Here is a 25,685-nt window from a genome sequence, read left to right as displayed (position 1 = left end):
TTATAAGGATTAACTTTATTTGCGAACAAGTTTAGAATTAACTAAACTATGTTCTAGTGATTACAAGTTTATAACGTTGAATAAGATAGCTTTTTATGTATGAATCGAATGATGTTATGAACATCATTACTACCTCAAGTTCCTTGGATAAACCTACTGGAAATTATAAAAATGGTTCTACCTTCAAAGGATCCTTGGATGGCTTGAAAGTTCTTGAAGCAGAATCATGACACGAAAACAATTTCAAGTAAGATTTCCACTCGAAATAAGATTGTTATAGTTATAGAAATTGAATTAAAGTTTGAATATGATTATTACCTTGTATTAGAAAGATAACCTACTGTAAGTAACAAAGGTTTCTTGATCTTGGATGATTACTTGGAATGGATTTAGAAAACTTGGAAGTAAACTTGCAATCTTGGAAGTATTCTTGATTTTATGAAACTAGAACTTTTGGAATTTATGAAGAACACTTAGAACTTGAAGATAGAACTTGAGAGAGATCAATTAGATGAATAAAATTGAAGAATGAAAGTGTTTGTAGGTGTTTTTGGTCGTTGGTGTATGGATTAGATATAAAGGATATGTTATTTTGTTTTCATGTAAATAAGTCATGAATGATTACTCATATTTTTGTAATTTTATGAGATATTTCATGCTAGTTGCCAAATGATGGTTCTCACATGTGTTAGGTGACTCAAATGAGCTGCTAAGAGCTGATCATTAGAGTGTATATACCAATAGTACATACATCTAAAAGCTGTGTATTGTACGAGTACGAATACTGGTGCATACGAGTAGATTTGTTGATGAAACTGAACGAGGATGTAATTGTAAGCATTTTTGTTAAGTAGAAGTATTTTGATAATTGTCTTGAAGTCTTTCAAAAGTGTATGAATACATATTAAAACACTACATGTATATACATTTTAACTGAGTCGTTAAGTCAACGTTAGTCGTTACATGTAAATGTTGTTTGAAACCTTTAGGTTAACGATCTTGTTAAATGTTGTTAACCCAATGTTTATAATATCAAATGAGATTTTAAATTATTATATTATCATGATATTATGATGTACGAATATCTCTTAATAAGATCTATATACATTAAATGTCGTTACAACGATAATCGTTACATATATGTCTCGTTTCAAAATCATTAAGTTAGTAGTCTTATTTTTACATATGTAGTTCATTGTTAATACACTTAATGACATATTTACTTATCATTTAACATAATTAACCAAGTGTATCAATATCTTAATATGATTCATATGTACCTAGTAAGACGTTATAATGATAATCGTTATATATATCGTTTTCGAGTTTCTTAATTTAATAGTCTCATTTTTATGTATATAACTAATTGTTAAAATACCTAATGAGATACATACTTATAATAAAATCATGTTAACTATATATTTAACCATATATATGTCATCGTATAGTTTTTACAAGTTTTAACGTTCGTGAATCACCGGTCAACTTGGGTGGTCATTTGTCTATATGAAACCTATTTCAATTAATCAAGTCTTAAAAAGTTTGATTGCTTAACATATTGGAAACACTTAATCATGTAAATAACAATTTCATTTAATATAATTATAAACATGCAAAAGTTCGGGTCACTACACTGGGGAACGTATTGGTTTTAGTGATTGGTATGAGTTCTTTCACCTGGATCATCCGATCTACAAAGTGTGGTGTTTGGAGTTTTTATCAACTGCTAAGTTTGTCCCAACTGCCATACGTTATGATGATGTGTTATTAAGTTTTCAGTTAGGTGGTCAATGCGCGCCATGACTATTATGGACATGGCTAATGCACTTATGATTTATGAAGATGCCGAGGTGGATGAGAATACTTTGGGTTATTATCTTACTAGGTGTAAGCGGTTCACTAATTCATTTCAGCATGAGGTAGCTTGGTACAATATGACTCATAAGCACAATTACAAACCGAGTAGCAGCTCCTACACATTGATAAAAGATAATCATCTTCGTATCATCCAGCGGTTTATTGCAAATACCGTTAATCAGAGATGGCAAAATACAGAGAAAGTCAGCATTTCTTATTTGTTTTATCTTAGTCATTTGCGGGATGAGGAAGCGGTTAACATTCCTTATGGGGTCGCTAAGTCTCTTTGCAGGCAGGTTCATAATTTGAAGCCCAACATTCCGTTAAGTGGTGGTGTTTATGTTACTTTAATTGCTGAGTTCCTTGGTCTTTCGTTAACACCTCTGCATGTTAGGCGTATTCAGCCAGCTAGGATTGAGAATGAGGGTACAAGAGCACTTGGTGCCCAGGTTTATGAAGGTTGTAAAGTTTTGGTGAGAAAGAAGAAAAAGATTTGTAAGTATACATGAAGTTGATTTGACAGATCCAGATGAGGAGGAGGATATGCCTCCGGCTGCTGATGTAGAGATGACCTAGGCTGGTAGTTTGAGCGGTGCTGGTTTGACTTGTGATTTTATTATAAACCAGTTTAGTGGTATGAGATTGCATACTAAGGAGCTGTTTACGGGTATGTGAGAGTATGTTGATGATCGTAGCAGGGTTGATCGGGAGTATTATGACGAGCAGAACTGATTACTTCATCCGCATGTTGATCAGGGTTTTGAGTAGACTTGGTATAACCAAGCGGGTATCCGTGCTAATATGCAGTGGAATCAACATTCCTTTAATCTTTACTGCGCTGACTCGCAGAACTTCATTCAACCAATTACTCCCGGTTGGACTGATTGGGGGGGGGGCAGGCTTACCTTGCCCTTCTTACAGCTATGATTCAGCTCTTGCTCAGGCTCAAGCCGCCCACCAGCTTGCAATGCAACAACAGCACCAGCAGTCTCTGCAACAACACCAGGATCAGCAAAATCCCGGGCCAAGTGGGTCCTTCTCGGGGTTCTTTGAGAGGCTTTTATGTTAATGGCTAGGGCGCGTATGTGCGCATGTGTGGTTGTTAAGACAATTTTTAATTTCTGTCTGTTTCTATTTTGGATAACTGTTTTTGATATTTTTAAAATATGTAGTTGGTTATTTTGATGGGGCATTTCGGTACCGCGGTGGTACCACCTGTAAGATCCTGTTTTTAGTTGTATGGGACGCCGTCCAGAAGTGTAGGATGCCGTCTAATTGTGAAAGACTGGACGCCGTCCAAGTTGCTGGACGCCGTCCATATGGTCTGACGGGCCAGCTGTCTTATTTTAGATGTTATAAAGGGGCTTTTTGGTAATTTCACTTATGGAACGAGTTAAAGGCCACAAGATCAGTTCATAGAGTGCCATTACTCCTTTTCCAACCACCACTTCCTTTCCACTTTAATTCTAGTGAGAGAGAAGGTTTCTAGAGTGAGAGAGCTCAATCAAGGAAGGAAGAAGCGTGTTTCGGGATAAAGTGCAAGTTTTAAAGTTGTTCATCTAGTCTCTAGCTACGTGGTGATTGTGGTGGTAAGTACTAACTTTGATTTCCTTATTTTAAGTTGCTTAAGGGTTAGGGTTTGGGTTAGAGATGAACATAAAACCCATTTGTTAGCGGTTTGGGGGTTTTTGGGTAAGATGGGTCATGAAGACTCAAAGATGACTAACCTAGGGTTTTGAAATGATAGATGAGCTTATGAGTCTTAAATTGGTTAGTTGATTACTAGCACACCTAGAGATTAAGTAAGTGGGTATTATTTGGGTGTGTTGATGACCCAAATGGGTGTGTTAACCTTGAAGTGGGTCAAATGAGTCTTTGATGACCTATGTTGTTTAATGAGTGTGAAAATGCGATAACCTTGTGTTAAAAGTGTATTAAGACCATAATTGGCTAGTGTTAGGGGTTTTGGCAAAGTTGACCTAATATTATGATTAAGAGTGCAATGGGTCGAAATTGCACCATGGTCCAAAATGGCACTAGAATGGTGAACGAGTTGGTTTACCAACTTGATCGTATGATTGATTATGTGCATAATGTAATAGGTGCGTTACGTTGAAGGTTGCGAGATCGAGTTATCATTCACCGAAGGCGTTAAAGTGAGTGGAATTGATTATACGTATATATATATATATATATATATATATATATATATATATATATATATATATATATATATATATATATATATATATATATATATATATATATATATGGCATATTTATTTGTGAATGTTATGCTATGAACCAACGAGCCGGTAGTACCATAGCATTTATGTGACGAGTGTCGTGATGTGAACCACGAACCGGTAGCATCAAGTCTGAACCACAAGATGGTAACACTAAAGTGTGAACCACGAGCCGGTAGCACTATAAAGGAGGCGTGAACCATGAGCAAGTAGCGCCAAAGTGTGAACCACGAGCCGGTAGCACTATAAAGGAGTATGACTCAAATGCGTAGTGACGTGAACCAAGGAGCCGATAGCGTCATAGCATTACATATGGTGTAAACCACGAGTTGGTAGCACCATAGCGTTATGGGTAACCATATTATGTTTGTTGATTATTGTTTAGCATGCTATATACATTGTGTTGAGAATATGCTAATGAGGTGTTGTGATAGTGTACGAATTGTTAGAATTATGAGTTTGATGGTATGCTATTTGAGTTATAAATTCGTATGAGGTATGTGGTGGGTGTGATTGCAAATAGATGGGTTATATATGTGTATGTATAATTGTTGCACTCACTAAGCTTTGCTAACCCTCTCGTTGTTTACCTTTTTAGACTCGGCCTTGGATAATGGCAAAGGTATTCGCTTGGATTAGTGGCCTCCCATTTGTTTTGGTTAGGGGACGCTTTTGGGAGTTCGTAGCTTTTGAAGTTCGATCAAGATTTGGGTAGTTTAACCCCAAACACCATGCTCTAGGTGTCGTTTGGAATTTAAACTCTTATGGTCGAAACTTGTATTTTTGAACAAAATTCGTAAGACGAGCCGTTGTGGGCCCGCTGTTGTAAAACTTCTTTTCATCGTGGAAATCTCTTAGTTTTACATATTATAACATGTTGTGAAAGTTGTATCGTTTAAAAGTGTCGGGAAGCGGGTTTTCCGCTCATGTAAGTTGGACCCCGAAAGCAGTAACCTGCAGTTCATTTGGACAGCATCCAAGATGCTTGGACGCCGTCCAGACCTTCAGAACTGGACGCCGTCCAGATAACTAGACGCCGTCCAGATACACTGATTAAGAAATTTTTTTAAGGCGTGTTTTTGGTATAACGAAGTCGGGTTGTTACAAGTGGTATCAGAGCATGGTCTAAGGGAATTAGGTGACTTGAGATAGGTGCCTAGACTTAGACTTTATTTGTGTATGCACTTTATGCGGGACTTCTAGGATTTTGGGTCGGACCGGGATTGGTTAGTGCATAGGTTTACGTGAACTAACCTAGCGCTAATTGTTTTGTGTTGTGATTGCAATCATCAAGCGAGATAGACGTTATACTAGCAAGTTAACGCGACATGCTCACGAAACAATGACTAGTTACCATTGTTACGGGTTCAAATCGTGTCAAGCGAGTGATGTACGATGATTGTCGAGCAAGATGGGGCGGTGAGGTGTATATATATTTGTCATGTCTTTTCATTCGTAGTTTAACCTATTCCGTTTTGTAGAATGAAGAGAAGAAACAGACATGATACCGAAAATGGAGGCCCGAGCGAGGACTCCGAATTCACGGCCAATGTTGAGGCCATCTTTAAACGTCAAAAGGTAAAATTTCTCGATGATGTCAGAAAAGTGTTCCAAGAATCGGTTGATGGGCAAGTAACCGAGTTAATCAATGAGTGAATGAATACCGCGATCGAAGAGGCATTAGAAGCTAGAAATATTTATCTTCATGGTGAAGGGGGTAATGGTAATGGTGGACATGGAAGGCGAGACTTCCATTATAAGAACTTCAAGGATGCTCAACCTCCTATGCTCAATAGGGTGAGAGACCAGTTGAAGAGTACTTGTTGGGTTTCTGACATCGAGGGGGCTTTCCATACCGCGAAGTGTCCTCCCGAGAAGAAAACGAGGTATGGTTCTAGCATGTTGCGTGAAGAGGCGAAGTTGTGGTGGGATGATAAAATTCAATTGTATGGTGAACAACAATGTATGAGCTTGTCATGGGAAGAGTTTAAAAAGGAGTTCTTTGATGAATATCAAACTCAAGCTGACCTTAATACAATCCGGGACGAGTTGCGTGATTTGCGATAAGGTTCGATGGACTTGGTTACTCTCAAGTCTACTTTCTTGTCAAAAACTCGTTTTTGTCCGGAGTATGTCGGTGATGACTGAATGTTGATGCTAGATTTCTATCGTACATTGAACGATGAGTTGAAATGTAAGATTAGTCGGGGAATGGCTAAGTCTTTTGAAGAGTTGTTTGAGTTGGCTCGGGGTTTCGAACCGGAGATCCCAAAAAGATGTGATTTCCCTTTTTCTAAGAAAAAGTTTGAAGGTTCAATTCATTCGAACTTTTCAAACAAAAAGTACAAGAAAGGTTCCGAAAGTGTAAATAGCGTGAAGAAAGGTGGTACTACGGGTTACGGGCTCACGTGTTTTAATTGTAATCAAAAGGGGCACATGGCCCGTGATTGTACCAAGGTACCGAACAAACTTACTTGTTACAATTGTGAAAAGGAGGGGTATCGAAGGACGGAGTGTCCCGATTTGTATGGTGACCAAGTGAAGAAGTTAGAGAAGGAGGCGGGCACGGCTAGGGGTCGCAACTACTTGATAACCCATGATGAAGCCAAACAATCCAATAAAGTTGTCTCAGGTACTTTCATGGTTAACTCTAATTCGGCAAGGATACTATTTGATAGCAGTGCTAATTTATTGTTTGTGTCTCCGCGATTTGTGTCTAAGCTTAATAAGCCGCTATCTAAGTTAAGTCATCCGGTAGAAGTTGAAATAGCGGATGGTAAGACGGTGCTAGGGGTAGATGTGTGTAATGATTGTAATATTGTGTTTGGTGCCGAAACTTTTAAAATTGATCTCATTCCGATGACTTTGGGTAAATTTGATATTGTCGTGGGTATGGATTGGCTCGATCGTTATAGAGCCGATATCGCATGCCATAAGAAGTCAATTCGTGTAAAGGCCCCAAGTGGGGGAGAGTTAATTATTCATGGCGAGAGACGGAGAAGACTAGTGCCTTTATGCACTTATGCACGGGCGCGTCGTTTCTTTAGTAGTGGTGGCATGGCTTTTCTTGCCCATGTATTTGATACTCGTGAAGAGCCACCATCCATTCCCGAAATTCTGGTGGTTATTGAATTTGAAGACGTTTTTTCGGATGAATTGTCGGGTGTTCCGGTGGAAAGATAAGTTGAATTTCGCATTGAGTTGGTTCCGGGGGCTACCCCCATTGTGAAAACTCCTTATCATTTAGCACCAACGGAAATGCACGAGTTGTTAAATCAAACCCAAAAGTTGCTTGAAAAGGGTTTTATCCGACCGAGTGCTTCGCCATGGGGCGCTCCGGTTATATTCGTGAAGAAGAAGGATGGTAGTATGCGGATGTGCATCGATTATCGGGAGTTGAACAAAGTGACGATCAAGAATTGTTATCCATTGCCTTAGATTGACGATTTGTTTGACCAACTCCAAAATGCAACGTATTTTTCTAAAATTGTCTTGCGGTCCGGCTATCACCAAATGCGGGTCCGCGAGGAAGTTATTGAGAAAATGGCTTTTCGAACTCGTTACGGGCATTTTGAATTCGCAGTAATGCCTTTTGGTCTTATGAATGCACCGGCGGCATTCATGGATCTTATGAACCGAGTGTGCCAACCTATGTTGGACAAGTCGGTAATTGTGTTCATCGACGACATTCTTGTCTATTCTAAGAGCATGAAGGAACATGAACATCATTTGCACGAAGTGTTGAAGACGTAGCGAAAGGAGAAGTTGTATGCGAAACTCTCCAAGTGTGAATTTTGGCTAAGGGAGGTTCAATTCCTTAGCTATATTGTGAGCATAGAAGGTATTCAAGTAGATCCGGGAAAGATAGAGACGGTAAAAAGTTGGGAACAACCGACTACACCTACGGAAATTCGAAGTTTTCTCGGATTGGCCAGTTATTATCGTCGATTTATCCAAGACTTTTCTAAGATCGCTTCTCCATTGACGAAGTTGACGAGAAAGAACGCGAGATTTAATTGGGAAAATGGGCAAGAAATCGCCTTCCAATTATTGAAAGAGAAATTGTGTCAAGCTCCGGTGTTAGTGTTGCTGGAAGGGGTAGAAGACATGACGGTTTATTGTGATGCCTCTTTAAATGGGCTCGGGTGTGTTCTAATGCAAAGGGGTAAAGTCATCGATTACGCCTCTCGACAATTATAGGAACACGAAAAGAGATATCCGACTCATGATCTTGAATTGGCGGCGGTGGTGCATGCGTTGAAAATTTGGTGCCACTACTTGTATGGAGTCTAGTGTACGATTTATTCGGATCATAAAAGTTTTAAACATCTCTTTAACCAACGAGATTTGAATTATCGTCAACGTAGGTGGATGGATGTGGTAAAGGATTACAATTGTGAAATACTTTATCATCCGGGTAAGGCGAATGTTGTTGCAGATGTTAATTCGAAAGAGCCAACATCCAGCGATACGAGTAGGATCGTTACGCATGACTATTACTAACAATTTTCTTGTAAAGATTGGTGGGATACAAATTGAAGCTTTCGTTAACAACAAACATGAAGAACGAATCATGGGGCAAACGGAGTTTATTACCTTAGGCCCGCATGGTTTGTTGTTGATAATGCAAAAATCATACATGTTTATTGTCGTTATTTCGATCCAAAGTTGTTTCCATTCATATGTAATTGTTACACTTATGTATTATATTCATGTATATTAGTAAAAGTCCATTGTGATTGAATAAATGAAGACCAACAGTGAAAACAACGTTAAAACGAAGATTGAACGAGTAAACAGCCTGAAACTACTAAAACAGGTCCAAATGCAGCGCATCCCTCTTAGATGCGGTGCATCTATGCATAAATAAATCACGACAGTTCTAAATGCGGAGCATCAGGCAATTCTGGACCAAACAACATCTAGATGCAGTGCATCTGATCTAGATGCAGCGCATCCAAGACAGATGCGGCGCATCTTATACAAAAGCGGTGCATCCCTTGCCTGCCAACAGTTCCTGAGTGCTAAACGAGCTGGAAAACACTTGCGCCTAAAGTAATGCGGCGCATCAATAAAGGGATACGGTGCATCCCTCTCCAGAACACTATTTTACCTAACTTTTGAGCCTATTTAAGAGAGGGTTTTGGTTACATACTACAGACATGATAGGTCAGATCATGATGAGATTGAGAGAAATGATAAGATATAGTGAGATTCGGTATGTAGGAAGGAGACTCGGTATGAGAGAGAATCGGTAAAATTACATTCCACAACTTCTAGAACTCAGTTACAATGCAATGGCTATCTAATTAGGACTACTTAGGTTCCTTATATAGCCCTTTTCTAAGGAACCTTCATTTAAGCTTAATTCACATTAACACTATACAACTTCGGGGTCCTAACAATCTCCCCCTTAGTGTTAAATGTGAACTTTACAATATAATCCTATTGTGAAATCTTGAGAGGTCCAAACGTTAGTTTCCATTGTGAGCCATCTGGTTTTGAAACTTCTACTTGATTTTCTGAAATTTGCTTAGAAGTTTTCCAGATTCCCCACGCTTTCCTTGGATCTCCCTCATGTAATGGATATTCATCCATTTCCTTGAAATACCTTCTCTTTCTCTAGCCACGAAGAATCTCAAACTGTCTTGTACGGATTCAGAGCTTTAAACGATCTCTGATATGCTTTATAAACTCTCCAAGTCCCATTTTTGTATCAAAGTCATCAACCTTGCTTTGACGAATTTTAAGATACTTCAGTGCAGCCTTAAGTGTTCCATCTGAATATTTGTTCAGCTCTTCAGTACGAATGAACACCTTTTCCTTTTGAGAATTTACAAATACAAACCCTTCGGGTTCAAATTGCATTCGAAACATCCTCATATCCTTCAGTCCCTCCGTAAATTGATTCAGACACGTTATTCAAATCTTTTTCCTATTTGCTTCGAGACCTATTTGAAAATCTTCACGTCTCATCAGTTCAATTGTCTCCATCATATATCTTTTCACAGCTTCCAAAGCTTGAGCTTTAGCAAAAGGTCGAATGGTGATGATACTGAGGTAGTTGTAGATGTGAATGATGTCAAGCATATCAAGATTATGAAAATCTGCTTCTGTGAACTTGTACTCTTTCTCATCTTCTCTAATAACATGGAACTGACTGATGACGTCTTTATTTTCCCTTATCTCTACTCCAACTCGAGCAATATTCAACACTTCTGAAATACGATATTTTCTTTGAAGCCACAAATCATCTTCATCTTTGTTGATATGTTTCCTCCACATAAACTCATACCAATTCCTTTCACTTGCTGGAAGCAATCGTGAACCTATATAAGTAAACCTTTTACTCCTTGGTGTATCATTGATGCGGAAGATCTTGTAAGCATTTTCTTCGATGAATGTGTTTCGTAACGTTATAAAATCATGTTCAACTCCCAATAACAATCTTTGTTCCTAATTCTTAAAGAATATTCCATGGTTGTATTTGAATCTGGAATTTACTGTTTCACTTGATGTAGATGTGCCAGAAGTTGAGCTTTCATTAGCATTTGTTGGATGTGAATTCGATGAGGGTGTAGAATTTGATGAATGATCAATAGGATTTGTTGCATCATCATTTGGAACATCATTATCTTCAATATGATCAAAGATATCATCATCATTTGGATTAACATAAAGATTGTCTTCATCGTCATCAGAAGAATCCATTTCATCATCAATTTCAATTACTGGATCAGGATTCCCTTCATCTATAATCTCTACATCTTCCGGAATTGAAGATACTGAAGATAACTTGCTTAAGATGATAAACCCATCACCATCCGTTTCTTCAAGATAAAAATCACTTAAGTTCAAATCCTCATCTACTGGTCCACTATCAGCCTCATTATGAACAATTGGAATTATAACTTTCTCAGGCTCCTTATCATCAATTTCACCATGTGTAGAAACCATTTCTGATTCCGTTTGAACTTGTTGAGCTTGTGAAGCTAATGAAGACCTCACACCACCACCCTTGGTTGAAATGTTCACCGATAGATATTCTCCATCTACTCCTATCTCCCCCTCATGGCTATTCTGAGGACCAGAATCGTCATGTTCATCATCACAGTGAGGACTCAAAGGAGAAGAGCAGGAAGTAAGTGGATATCGAACACGAGCACGAAACAATGCTTGAAGCGAAGTGCGTCGAAGAACATCAAGATTGACTCTAGAAAACATACGACTAAAATATTCTTGCTCCAAAGCATCATAGAAATGTGGTAAACGAGAGGGCGATGATGGAAAAGTAACAATGAGAACAGCAGCAGCAGCAGTATCGGATGAAGGCGATGTCGATGGAAGTGTTTGAGTTGCCGTGAGGGCAGGTAAGGATGATTGTGTGGTATTATTCTTATATGTAGGGCTGTACATACTACTATTCAGATTCGTGATATCCCCTTCTGATGGAGGTTGGGTAACAACCGGAGTTGTCACCGGCAAAGTTTCTTTCGAAGCATCCGCCTCCATGACTTTAGTCTCATGGGACTCTGACAGAGTAGCAGAACTACCCGTCAGTTTAGCTCTCGCAGAAATATTGCTATCTCCGACTCCTGAAATCATTGATATACCATGAGGTGGCAAATCTCTTTCAGTTAAAGACTCTTCCTCCAAACTCTGAGTTTTAGAATCCGAAAGAGAAGTGGTTTGATCTAATGGATCGCTTTCATGAACCAAGGGATCAGTCTGCTGGAAGTCTGATAAATATCCCGAAGGATTGTCATGTTGACTCATTTCCATGGGACGCGGCAGATCTCCCTCATCAAGATAAGCCGGACCTCAAGACCCTGTTGTATGTTGAGGCACAGGAGGATTTCCAGCCCATATGTAGGGTGCCTTTTCAAGATTTTCCGGCTCCCCTTCGTCCGTTCTGGACTTCAATGATTGAGTTTCCTCAATCGATTGAGTCAACGCAGACTTTACTGCAGAGGAAGACTTTACTTCCTTAGATGCCGAAGCACCTTGCTTTGTAGGATTTATTATTAAGTCCTGTTTAGATTGGATGGGCTTAGTGGTCTTTTTGCCATCCGTACGTTTAAATCTCTTGCCTACCGAAGCTTGCCTACCGAAGCTTTCCTACCAAAGCTCTAGGTCTTGGTCCATATCACCAACGGTTGTAGTAACTATTTGGCGGACGATAGGTGTTGAAGTCCTAGATCTAGTTACTCGTTGGGTTGGTGGAGTCTGAATCATCTCATCAGGTATATATCGAGTTCTCTTAGGAGAATGTTCGGGAGACAATTCAGATGCTGTTACTGAAGTGTCGGTGTCACTGCTCACTTCGGGTGTTGTGGAAAGGGTTGGTTCAATCCTAGTTGTACTAGGTTCCCTGATCCTCACGGGTTGAGCTTGGTGTGCTGCCCTAGATCGTTTAAGGTTCACCCTAAGTGAAGGATTAGCTGGTCCGGTTGGTTGAACTACAGGTTCCTCTACAACCTCTGGGGCTGGAACCGCGGTGGGTTCAACTTGTTCTTGTTGTACCGGGTTCGAAAGAGGTATTCCTACAGCCTCAAAATAAGAACGCATACGAGCGTCTTGGGGTTCAGCTAGCCTCACTAGCCAATTTGGAATCGGCGCAATGAATTGATTATCAGATATCATCGGGGTATTCATCTTCAAGTCCCCAAATCGTTTCATCTGTAATCCATGTGTACCTGGTACAAATATATTTTCATTTCTGCAAGAATTTATAGCATCATGGATAAAGATACAGAAAAACCTTTCGCAAGGGATGTATGAACCCCTTGGCTTATCAACTTGAGCTTGAACCAAATCCCATATTAGTTCTGCATAGTCAGGAGCTTCTACTCTTATGAAAGAGTAGAACAACTTCAGCATAGGCACAGTCAGGCTGTCGGATCCACTCCTGGTCATCAGCATGCATCTGTTGATGATTGAGAAGATCACATACCACCTTGAGTGCAGATATTTCTTCTGAAACTTAGCCAGAGGAACATTGCGGGCTCCAACATAACCATGATCGAAGACAGATGACATCATCTGCTGAGTAGCAGGAAAAGCAGGAGCATTCTGCACAACAGGAAGTCTGAATATCCTCTTGAAATCAACCTTAGTGATACTCCTCCTCCCTTGAACTCCTCTCAGTTGAAATTCAAAACGAGCTTGTGTTCCCTCTGGATTTTCAACAGTAGGTTGTGTAGCTTCCACAAACCTAATTGTTCTGTTAAGTAGCTCCAGATCTGTTACAGGTACACTGACTGTAGAGTTTAGAGCAGGCCACAGAGTGTGTCTCTCTAGAATTGTAGTCCAGTAGTTGCAGGGAATGTTGGTTTCAGAGTTGATGAAGTGATTGTTCGTCATTTAGCTGTATAAATAAGAAATAGAAGACCACAAGATATTTAACATAAAGCATATATCTCTATTCTTATTTGCCTTTGAAATCCTTTGTATATGTTTTATCTTTTATATTTTATGATTTTTATGGTTTTTCAAAGATATAAAAATCCTTTATTCTCAAATATGAACAAGTAATTGACAATCATGACATTCATGTGATATTCATCACAATACAAATTCATCATGCAAAATCAATTATATAACACAAAGAATCAGAACAACACTTAGTTAATTTTTAAACACAATTTTAAGCAGATTCGGTAGTCATGAAAACTTGAGATTCTGTAACCAAATAAGCTTGAGTTTTCAGATCAGAAAGATATAGAATAAACATGTTAAGTGTTTGAAGATAAAAATCAGAAAGTTTCAAGGTACCAAAAGTCAGACTCGGTATCAAGAGAAGAACAGATTCGGTATCTCCAAAATTAACAAAAAGTCACTCAAACATGCATATTCTATCATGTAAAATCACAACCATAATCAATTAACCACTCAATTAGAAGCAGATCAACATGTTAATCGTATGAACAGACTCGGTATAGTAGACAGAACATATTCGGTAGATATAGAATCCATCAAACAATCAATTAAACATGTAATCAAACTTGGTCAAATGATAGATCAATTAATATAACTCAGAGTAGACAAGAATTCATGTTAATTAACCAAATCAATTGAGTTTAATCAAAGATTAGTAGTAGAATACGACTCAGACTCGGTATAATCAACAAAATTTCAAAATTGAGAGTCACAATCCAGTTATTTTGATCTTTTCTGGTTGAAAAACATTTAATTATCTCAGATCTACACGTATGTATCTAAAGCAATGATTAAAATGAAAATATACCAAATATTTGAAGAACAGAAGAACGGTTTCGGTAGATTAGGCAGATTCGGTATGTTCAATAAGACTCGTTAGGTAATTAAGCACAGTAAGAGAGTTAGTTTGACTTTGACCCTCCTTTTATAGATACCAAAGATAAAATACCGAATGGGCTTTACCGAATGGGCCTATTTTACCGAATACAGTCCACTTTTCAAAATTTTATCAATTTAACTTCAAAATCTTGACAAATTGATTTTTCATATTAAAATTCATTTCAATCTTTTCATGGTAAACAATTCTGAGACAATTTTTGAAAACTTTGAACTTACCGAATCTGTGCAGTTGGATGTCAGATTCGGTATAATGCTTAAAATAGCATTTATTCAGTAAAAATCAAATATTTTTGGATTTTATCTTTTCCAATTTTTATGAATTTTTCAAAATAAGATTTGTACTTAAAAGAACTTTGAACTTGTGAACAAAGTACAAATCTTCAGTGATACCAATTGTTAAAACGGGTTGCATACTGAGATGTATACAAGCCTTAGTGAATTATTTCAGATATAAAACAAAGAATTTATGAATTCACTTTTGAAAAACAATATTTTTAATAATTTTCTCATTTTCTCCCTTTTTCTCCCCCTCAAAATGTGATATACAAGAATGTAAATCAGCATTTTGATAAAATTCCCAAGAAAATGAATTAACTCTCCCTTGAAATATGGTATCAATGAGTTACCTCCCCCTTACGTAACCATTGAACAATTATATCTAGGAACTTATCATAAGTCTAAAGGCTCCCCCTTAAAAGATGATATCCAAAGCATATGAAAGTAGTTGCTCCCCCTAGAATGTATCTACTCCCCCTAAACACAAGATCCCAAGAATAAGTCCCAACAGATCTAAGGAATATCAAGCACTATACTCTACCATGCCAATCTCTTTGATCAAGAACTTTAGCCTAAGTTCATCTAAGGGCTTAGTGAACATGTCAGCTAATTGCACTTTGGTAGGCACAAAGTATAACTCTACATCCCCTTTCTCTACATGGTCCTTAATGAAATGATAGCGAATATCTATGTGTTTAGTCTTAGAATGCTGGACCGGGTTGCTTGTAATTGCAATAGCACTTTGTGAATCACAGTAAATCGGGGTCTTAGAAAACTTAAAGCCATAGTCTGAAAGTTGAATTTGCATCCACAAAACTTGTGAACAACAATGAGCTACAGCAATGTACTCAGACTTAGCTGTTGATAAAGAAACACAGTTCTGCTTTTTGGATGACCAACCAACTAGCCTATTCCCCAACATCTGAATTGATCCAGATGTGCTTTTTCTATCAACATGGCAACCGCCATGATCCGCATCAGTGTAAGCAGTGAGATTGAAATCGGATCCATGAGGATACCAGATCCCAAGGTTACGTGTACCTTTAAGGTACTGAAAAATCCTAACAACCGCTTTGGAATGAGATTTCTTAGGGTTTGACTAAAAACGGGCACAGACAGTTACAACAAGTGTAATGTCAGGTCGACTTGCAGTCAGATACATTAAAGAACCAACCATGCTTCGATAAAGTGTAATATCAAAGGGTTCCCCATTAGTATCAGCATCCAGTAAAGTCCTCATTGGGGTTATCATTGGTTTTAAAGCAATCATTTTAAAACGTTTTAGCATATCATTGATATACTTTGTTTGACTGAGAAAAATCCCGTTTGGTAATTGTTTTACTTGTAACCCCAAAAAGAAATTTAACTGGTCAAGCATGCTCATTTCGAATTTGTTGGCCATAAGGTCACCAAATTCTTTGCATAAGGCCGGGGATGTGGAACCAAAAATAATGTCATCAACGTAAATTTGAACCAAGAGAATGTGACCATGGTTTTTACGGATGAATAGCATTGTATCAATCGTTCCACGAGAAAAGTCATTGTCCAGAAAATACTTTGTTAAGGTCTCGTACCATGTACGTGGTGCTTGCTTCAGACCATATAAAGCTTTCTCCAAGTAGTATTCGTGATTTGGATGAATGGGATCGACAAAGCCTTCTGGTTGATCGACATAGACTTCCTCTTGAAGATGACCATTCAGAAAAGCAGTTTTGACATCCATTTGAAACACCGTAAACTTCATAAAAGAAGCAAAGGCAAGGAAAAGACGATTAGCCTCAATCCTAGCAACCGGAGCAAACGTTTCGTCATAATCAATACCCTCTTGCTGTCGATATCCCTTGGCCACAAGACGTGCCTTATTCCGAACCACAATTCCATCAGAATCCTTCTTGTTCTTAAAAATCCACTTAACCCCTATTGGTCGTTGACCCGTTGGTCTTGGAACTAATCGCCATACTTTCAATCGTTTAAATTGATTGATCTCTTCTTGCATTGCAACTACCCAGTTCAGATCTAGTAAAGCTTGAGCAACCGTTGTTGGTTCAATCTTACTAAGAAAGGTAGTGTATAGACACATATTCCAAGTAGCCCTTCGAGTTGAGACTGGAGCAGATGCATCACCAATAATAAGATCAATTGGATGACTTTTAGTCTATCGGTTGTGTGGAAGATGTTGTACATCAGTGGTATCCATTGAAACATCAACCGTTGTTGACGTTGAGCCTTGATCCACTTGATCTGATGTAACATTATCTAATGGATTCAATTGATTATCTGGAGAAACAGCTGGAGTTGTATCAACTGATGAATCTTGAATTGGTTCAAGATTATCAGTAACAGGAGGTGGTAGGGAGAATGAAGAAGCAATAGGTGAATCAGTTGGTGTTGTATCTTCATCAAAAAGACTATGTTGAGTCTCTACAGTAGTTGACTGTGACGGTGTAACCGGTACGGCTTGAACATTTGAATTCCGTTGAGGAGCATAAAGACTATCAAACAAGATATCCAGTTCCTCTGATGTAACCATAGGAACATCCTTCATCGAGAAAATTGAGTTTTGCGCGGAAGAAGAAGTAGCCAGGTTAGGATCGGGTTTTGAACTGAGTTGTTCAAAAGCCATTCCCGAAAATTCATCGAACTTGACATTGATGCTCTCTTTAATCGTTTTTGTCCGTTTGTGATAAACCCAATAAGCAACTTTGTTTGAAGAATAACCGAGAAATATGGCTTGATCGCCATTTGGATCAAACTTTCCGAGGCTGTCAAAATTGTTAAGCACATAGCATATACAACCAAAGACACGGAAATATTTGACATTCGGGCGTCTACCATATAATAACTCATATGGAGTTTTATCAAAATGTTTATTAACAATACAATGATTTTGGGTATAGCATGCAGTTGAAATGGCCTCCCCCCACATTTTTGGAGGTAGTTTAGAGTAAGCAAGCATCGTTCGAGCTGCTTCGCACAATGTACGATTACGTCGTTCGACTACTCCATTCTGTTGGAGGTTCGAGCAGCAGAGAACTGATGTTCAATGCCTTGGTCTTTCAAATAACTATCAAGCGGGGCATTCTTAAATTCCGTCCCATTATCAGTTCGAATGCTCTTAACATGTTTGTTAAAAGAGCGTTGAGTATTTTTAATGAACTCAATGATAATGGCGGGGGTTTCTGACTTAGTTCGCAAAAGAAAAATCCATGTAAACTGGGTATAGTCATCGACAATGACAAGAACATGTTTCTTGCCACCGAGGCTAGAAATACGCATGGGTGCACATAAGTCCATATGCAATAATTGCAAAGACGATGAAGTACTAGGGTTTTGCTTAAGCGGATGATTAGACCGTTTCAGCTTACCCAGCGCACATGATGGACACACATGATGCTTATCATATTGAAAGGTTGGAATACCATCAACTAAGTCTTTAGAGACTAGTCGATTGATACCCTTATAATTCAGGTGTGACATCCGATGATGCCATAACCATGAACTTTCTTTGGTAGAACGAGTAGCCAAACACATGGTTGCATGTGAAGGTGCATCATTGAGGTCAATAGTATATAGTGAAGCACAACGTTTACCAACAAGAAGATCATTTCCTTCGTTGGATTGCACCGAGCATTGTCGATGTTCAAACAGAACTTTAAGATCTCCATCGCAGAATTGACTCACACTAAATAAACTGCACCCCAAACCTTCAACATATGAAACCCGTTTGATTGTTATGCCATTTTTCACATAATCTCCGTAACCCGTTATCGCTGCAATTTCATCATTTCCAAAAGTAACCGTTCCTAGGAATTTGTCAATGAAGTTGACAAGCAAGGATTTATCGCCCGTCATGTGTCGAGAACAACCGGAATCGATATACCAAACACAGACATCGAAACCCTGTAAATGTGAATTTCCTAGAGTTTAGGTACCCAAAGTTTCTTGGGTCCTCTACGGTTAGTACCAGCAATAAACTTTGGATCAAAAACAAGATAATCACGTAAAGCGTCATGCAGTTTAGACAATAAAGCATCATTTAAAACCACATTACATGAAGCATCATACGCAATATCAAGTTTTACATCGTTATCAGAAGTCTTAACACACAATTTATTCCAAGTAGATGTTTTGTTCACAGACGAAAATTGAAAAACATGAGATGATTTCCTAGGCCGACTAGCAGATTGCGTTGGTTTAGTTGCTACTTTCTTAGTCGTGGGCTTAGGAACCCATACGGATTTGTAATTCAAGTTTCGATTATGACCTGTGACACGACAAACACCTTTGTTAGTTAGACGTCCAAACTTTTCAGTTGACACATGAGATGATTGATTTTGCAAAATTTCCAATTTAATTTTACGTTCTTTTGTATCATACTCACTTAAATCAGGTTTAGGACTTGTGTGTTGTGTGGACTTAACTGATGTCATTAAAAGACTCGCTTTTGAAGTTTTTTTCATTAGAATTATAGGAATCTTTTCAGTTGACACAGAACCATCAGGACAATGAACCTTTTTGATAACAAATTGAGTTGTAGAAACAACTTTTGAACCACGATTGCCAAATTGAGAACGTAGAGGATTTTTAAGAATAGTAATGGGTTTTACATCCTTAGATGTTATTGTTCCCTTTCCCTTCTTAGTAATCCCACCAATACATTCAAGCACATTGGTTTCAACATTAGACGATTGCTTAAGTGTGTTAGCCTGTTTCAGTTGAATTATCTTTTGTTTTAAGCTTTTAATCTCAAGACATAATTCTTTAGCAGAAACTATCACTTCACCCTCCTTAAAAGCATAGGTACATTCTTTCTTAGGCAGTGAAGACAATTTATCACACAAAGCAAGCATTTGTTCTAATGATTGGCACTTAAGTTGCAAGTCAATATTCTCCTTTTCTAGTTGAGCTACTATACGATTCAAATTACGTACAACAGGTAAATACAAATAATAATCGTGCAAAGGATCAAGTTGACTTTCAAAATCTATCAAAGGTTCAATGATTGGTTCATTATGAGGTTCTACTTTTTCATCTAAAGACTTTTGACCTAGAGATTTTGTCTCAAAGAAAACAGTTAGTTCATGTGCTAGGTCTTCACAGAAAACATTATCAGAACATACAGGTAAAGCAGGTAGAATTGGTTTCGCATCAAAAGTTGATTCATCAAACACCTCATCTATGTTAACAATGCTAGAACTAGGTTTGTTAAACACTTCATTCTCAAGCATTAAAATGTATTTCTCTAGCATGAGTGTAGGAATATAAACCAATCTACATGTCGGAACATAATTAGCACATTGCATATTCTTTTCAGTTTCAACAAGTTCCTTCAAGAAATCATGATTGATTTACCCATTTTTGCATTAATTTTCTCATACATTAAGCTAATTTGATGCTATTTTTTAGATTTGCGATTAACAATAATATCATCAAAATCAGCATCATAAGAATGCACAAAATGTGGTGGTAAACTAGCTTGAAAGTAATTAGAATGATATAATCCTGGAATCTTTTTGGAAGCTCCATCTAAGATCTTAGGATCTTCAAAACCCAACCCCCACTTTTCACCATGAATCGTTTTTGGTCTGTTCATGAAAATTGTTTGTTTTGAAAGTTCTAAATCAATGATAGCTTTAGATTGCTCTGTACGATAGAGTTTCTCCTCATATCGAGCAAGTTGTGCTTTCATTTGAACAGACTCTTTTGACAACGAAGAAATTTCAGTGTCTTTTTCAATTATGGCGTTTTCCAAATGAATAATTTTCTTGTTTAGCTTTGAAAGTGTGGGTTCATGTTGGTTTTTTAAATCAGAAAGATCTTTTTCTAAGAATTGAACTTTTTTGCAAGTCGTTCAGATTTTAAATTTGTTACTTTGGTACGTCGGGTAATCTCTCCAACTTCTATCAATTCTTAAATTGGGATGCAACTGTTCTTCATGAATTGTTGGGTGTTCTATTATATGATGAACGGAAAATACTACGTAGGCAATAAAAAATTGTGGGTTTGGTTCATGGTATTGCACGTGTTGATCATAATGTTGTTGTTGTTGTTCAGGTTGTTGTTCCGGTTCATGATATTGCATCTCTGGCTGTGGTTCCGGAGCAGGTTGCCTAGATGATGATGGTGCACCATCAGTGTGATGCCCCGTACAAAACCATCGTGTACGAATCATCAACAACAGGATCATTACAAGGTCAAACACTATATGCTATTTCAAAATACGTTTGCATTCATGATAAAAGGTGATGTCATAACAAACGTCAATTGTTACTAGTTAAATTTGATCTCATTAATCTTGAACAAAAGTTAACTTGAAAGTTCAAGAACATGGAAGTGTAACTCTTTAGTTATAACTTCATACACGTGTGTTAGATTTAACTTAATAACCTTAGATCTAGACTTTTGGGTCTTGGATCTTCAAGATCTAACTAAGAACTATGTTCTACATCTTAAGATCTTGATTAGTTAGTTTACTTTCTAGTTGTAGTTCAATATTACTTTTATACTTCATGTATGTGTTAAATCTAAGACTTTGATGTAACTTTGGTTCATCAAAACACTTGCAACACTTAATTGAGTTATGCTACTTATCTTAGAGTTACACTTGGGTTATGATGGTCAAAACTTGGCAAATATGATGCAAACACATCAATGAGTTGTACACTTGAAGCTATATGCATCAAGGATGAGAACCGTGATAAGCATCGAGCACCAAGAACCCCCGGAACCTACTGTTTTACCGTTTCTGGTTCTGATCAGTATGACCTGGGCTACTGTGAAGATGATTTTCAGATATCTCTGTTCAATTATATAACTTTTCATATAGGACTCGTCTTAATCCGAGTTACGGTTTAGGATTTATGGCCCTCCGATCGTCACTATGTCTTTTAACGTTGTGCTGAAAATTCTGACCTACTCGCACTTAGACCGTCGCCACGGTCAAACGAAGATGAGTTTGCTTCTGGGATTTAAACCACAACTAAAGGACTCATATACGGAGCCATGTCCACTGGTCTCACCTTATTTCAGTAGGTATAGAGGCCGTGGTGACTGACCAAACTCAGCCTTTGTTTTAAACTCTTTTCATGAACGAAACATACTTTATACTTTATGTTTTATGATGAATGATGATGACCCTTAAGACCTAATTTACATACATTTAAACCTTTTGGGATGATTTACTGACTTAGTACTATTTGACTTAGGTTGAGGACTTTCCGGACCTACACACTTGCTTATTTCCCGAGTCATACTTTACCGCTACTTTACCACTGTGAGTTATAGCATCCCTTTTTACTTTAACTGTTTTGGGAACTGAGAATACATGCGCATTTTACATTTTACATACTAGGCACGAGTACTTAAACTTATATATGTGTGTGTTATACAACGGCATAAACATTCCCTTTAGCTCGGTAACGTTTAGTCATTGGTTTTTGAACCGGTGAACGCAAATCTTAGATATGGATCCATAGGGTTTGACATCCCCACTCGGGCTAGTCGCGCTAGAATTTAACGAGTGTTTAATACTTCGTAAATATACGCACTTGCCAAGTGTACTTTCAGGGGGTATAAACGTTAAGTTAGTTACCAAGTGCCCACGGTTAAACATATACTTTATCATACTGTTTTGAAACGCTCGTTGTAGCACTAAAATCTCGTGGCCTACCTTACATACTGTTATACTTAATCTATAGCTCACCAACCTTTGTGTTGACGTTTTTAAGCATGTTTTTCTCAGGTGCTTAAGGTTTCTTCCGCTGTGTACTAGTCTTGCTGTAGACACCCGCTGCTCTAGAGTTATCACTGCATGAACTGTTTATCTTGCATTCATAACTTTAATACTTTTGAACTATGATTTGTAACGACCTAAGGGTCATGCACTATTATATTTGCTTCCGTTCATTGAAGCATACTTTTGGATGTAAAACATTTGACGTTGTTTATGACTTCACGTTTTTTATCATGAATGCAAACTTGTTTTGAAAACGCATATAGTGTTTGACCTTGTAATGATCCTGTTGTTGATGATTCATACACGATGGTTTTGTACGGGGCATCACATTTGGTATCAGAGCCAGGTTGTAGGGAATTAGGTTGCATTAGTGAGTCTAAGACCGACCCGAGTAGGATTCACTAATAGGACTAATCTACAACTTGCTAGTTTACTTGTTTTCGCTGAACTTACTGCATGCTGCTGCTTACTGTTACTGCTATATGCCGTATGCTATTACATGATTTCACTACTGCATGATATTGCCTGCTTTCGATTGCATGCTACTTTCATACGATTTGCTATTATTGCCATGCTATGTATTATTATACATGATTTAGACTGTTGGCCTTATACGTGCTTGCTTTATGACTTACAGACATGGAAAATTTATTTTTCCTTGTTCAGATGTCGGAAATTCCACCTGCTATCATTTTGGGCAGTTCAGACTCGTCAGCCACCACACTTACTGCTGCTGCCGACACATCGATCCCGTTACCTACGAGTGACCCCGGCGCTTCACCTTCCGGAGCTAGTAGCCATACACCGGCTCCAGTGGTTACTGTAGATGGAACCCAGGACCCTCCGGAGATTCCAGCTCCATCTGCCCCCGGACCCTCGGTGTCACAGCCCTGCTCTGGTGAGATTGTGATTCCCGCGGAATTCGGGGAAGGTCCATTCCGTAACCGGTATCGCTATTGGTGCCAACGCGCCCCTGATGGACATCTCATTCTGATCAGACCCGCCAGATACCGAGAGATGATGGCCACTCGAGGAGAGCCAGTTCAGCCACCCGTGCAGCCACCACCGCGTGATTCTGATGATTCTTCATCCAATGACCCATCCACAGACGACTCGAGTGATGATGACTCCGATGAGGAGGACCCTGATGCACCTGTTCAACCACCCTCCACCCCGCCAAAGAAGCGGTACCGCTTCGATGGCACCATTATTCCGGGGATCAAAGGAGGACGAGCATTCACTGACGCTTTTGGTCGGCGTCGTAGGGTTACCGCCCGTAAGCGGCTTGTGCCGTATCCTGCTGATCCCTTCATTCGTATGCCTTACCGCCTCGCAGCCTCTACTTCTGGAGCCGGACCGTCCGCACCGCCAGCTCCACCAGCACCAACCATACCGACAGCACCACCTGCCCCACCCTCCCCCTCGGTTGAGGAACTGATGAGGGAGGTGGAGATCCTCCGTGCTCGAGTAACTGAGCTCGAGGACCAGATGTCCCATGTATTGGGCATCCTACACCCACCATCACCGTAGGACTTTTGTAGTAGATTTCATTATGTAATCTAGTTGTAGTTTTATGTTTCACATATGTATTGTACGAACTTATACCGATGTATGCAACTTATTATTATTAATGAATGGAACTTTGCGTTATTTAATTCTTTCACGATGTTCTATTTACGTTACTGTATGATTATGTGGTATTTGTACCTGGATTGCGTTACTTAATAAACATGTGATGTGTTGATTCCGTGTTGGTTACATATACTGTATTATTACTATTTGCATACTGGATTTTGACTTGAGTCAAAATTTTTGTTTAGAACACCATAGCCAATGGACGATCTACACCTACAGCAGCCCAAATCGAAGATATGATCAATAAAGAGTCACCGCAGCTTTAGCGGAAAGGAACCGCCAAGCTCCACCGCCACCGCCACCGGTTATCCCGCCCATTCGTAATGGGTGCACGTACAAAGAGTTTCAGAGCTGCAAACCTCATAACTTCAGTGGAACGGAGGGGCCGGTTGGCCTCACTAGATGGTTCGAGAAGTTAGAATCTGTGTTTCGAGTCAGTAACTGTTCAGAGGATAATAAAACCAAGTTTGCTTCATGCACACTGTCTGATGGCGCACTAACGTGGTGGAACACGTTGGCTCAAGCAAAAGGTATTGATGAGGCGTTTGCTACCCCATGGGAGGAGTTCAAAGGGGCCCTGATTGAGGAATATTGCCCTAGGACCGAGATCCAGAAGATGGAGATGGAATTTATGCAGTTAAAGGCCGTTGGGAACGACCTTGATAGCTACAACCGGAGATTTTTGGAATTAGCCCTGATGTGTCCGACAATGGTCACCCCGGAATTCAAGCGTATGGAAAGGTACTTCTGGGGACTTCCTAAGAGCATTAAGGGAAACGTCACCTCGTCCAAGCCACCTAATGTCCCGGAAGTAATGCGCATGGCACATACTTTAATGAATCAAATTATCATCGATGAACCGGAGAAGGCTAAGTCTGAAGCAGGTAGTAGTGAGAAGTGCAAATGGGATAACAACAGGGGAAGGACCTATGATCAAAACCCGGCGAAACGACATGAGGGTTTTGGAGGAAACAACAACGGTGGAAACCCCAATCCGAACACCAACTCAAACCTGAACTACAAATGAACCTTAACACAATGCAAGCGATGCTACAAGCACCATACTGGGTATTGTAATGTTGTTTGCGAAAAGTACCAACGGATTTGGCATATCGGGAAGGACTGCAAGGTCACCACTTTGAATGTGAAGGCGAACCCCAATGGGCCTAAAAAGTGCTACGAATGCGGACAGACGGGCCATTTCAGAAATGCGTATCCCAACAAAAGAAAAGATGGCGGACTACCCCGTGGTAGAGCTTTCAACGTTAATGCAAGGGATGCACGCGAGAATCCCGACTTGGTGACAGGTATATTCACTATCAACAATATTTTAGCTTCTGTCTTGTTTGATACTGGTGCCGATAGAAGTTACGTATGTAGACATTTTTGCGATAAGTTAGATTGGTCGTTAGTTCCTTTAAAGGAGAGTATGCTTGTCGAAGTAGCCAATGGTAAACTTGAAAAAGTTGACCGGATTGGCCGAGGAGCTATTATCAACATAGCTGGTGTAGGTTTCGAGATAGACTTGATACCCATTAAGTTGGGAAGCTTCGATGTTATCGTCGGCATGGATTGGTTGACCAAGGTAAGGGCTGATA

The sequence above is a fragment of the Rutidosis leptorrhynchoides genome, chromosome 11 (genome assembly GCF_046630445.1).
Source record: "Rutidosis leptorrhynchoides isolate AG116_Rl617_1_P2 chromosome 11, CSIRO_AGI_Rlap_v1, whole genome shotgun sequence".
Lineage (NCBI taxonomy): Eukaryota > Viridiplantae > Streptophyta > Magnoliopsida > Asterales > Asteraceae > Rutidosis > Rutidosis leptorrhynchoides.
Note: the sequence above shows the minus strand (reverse complement) of the source record.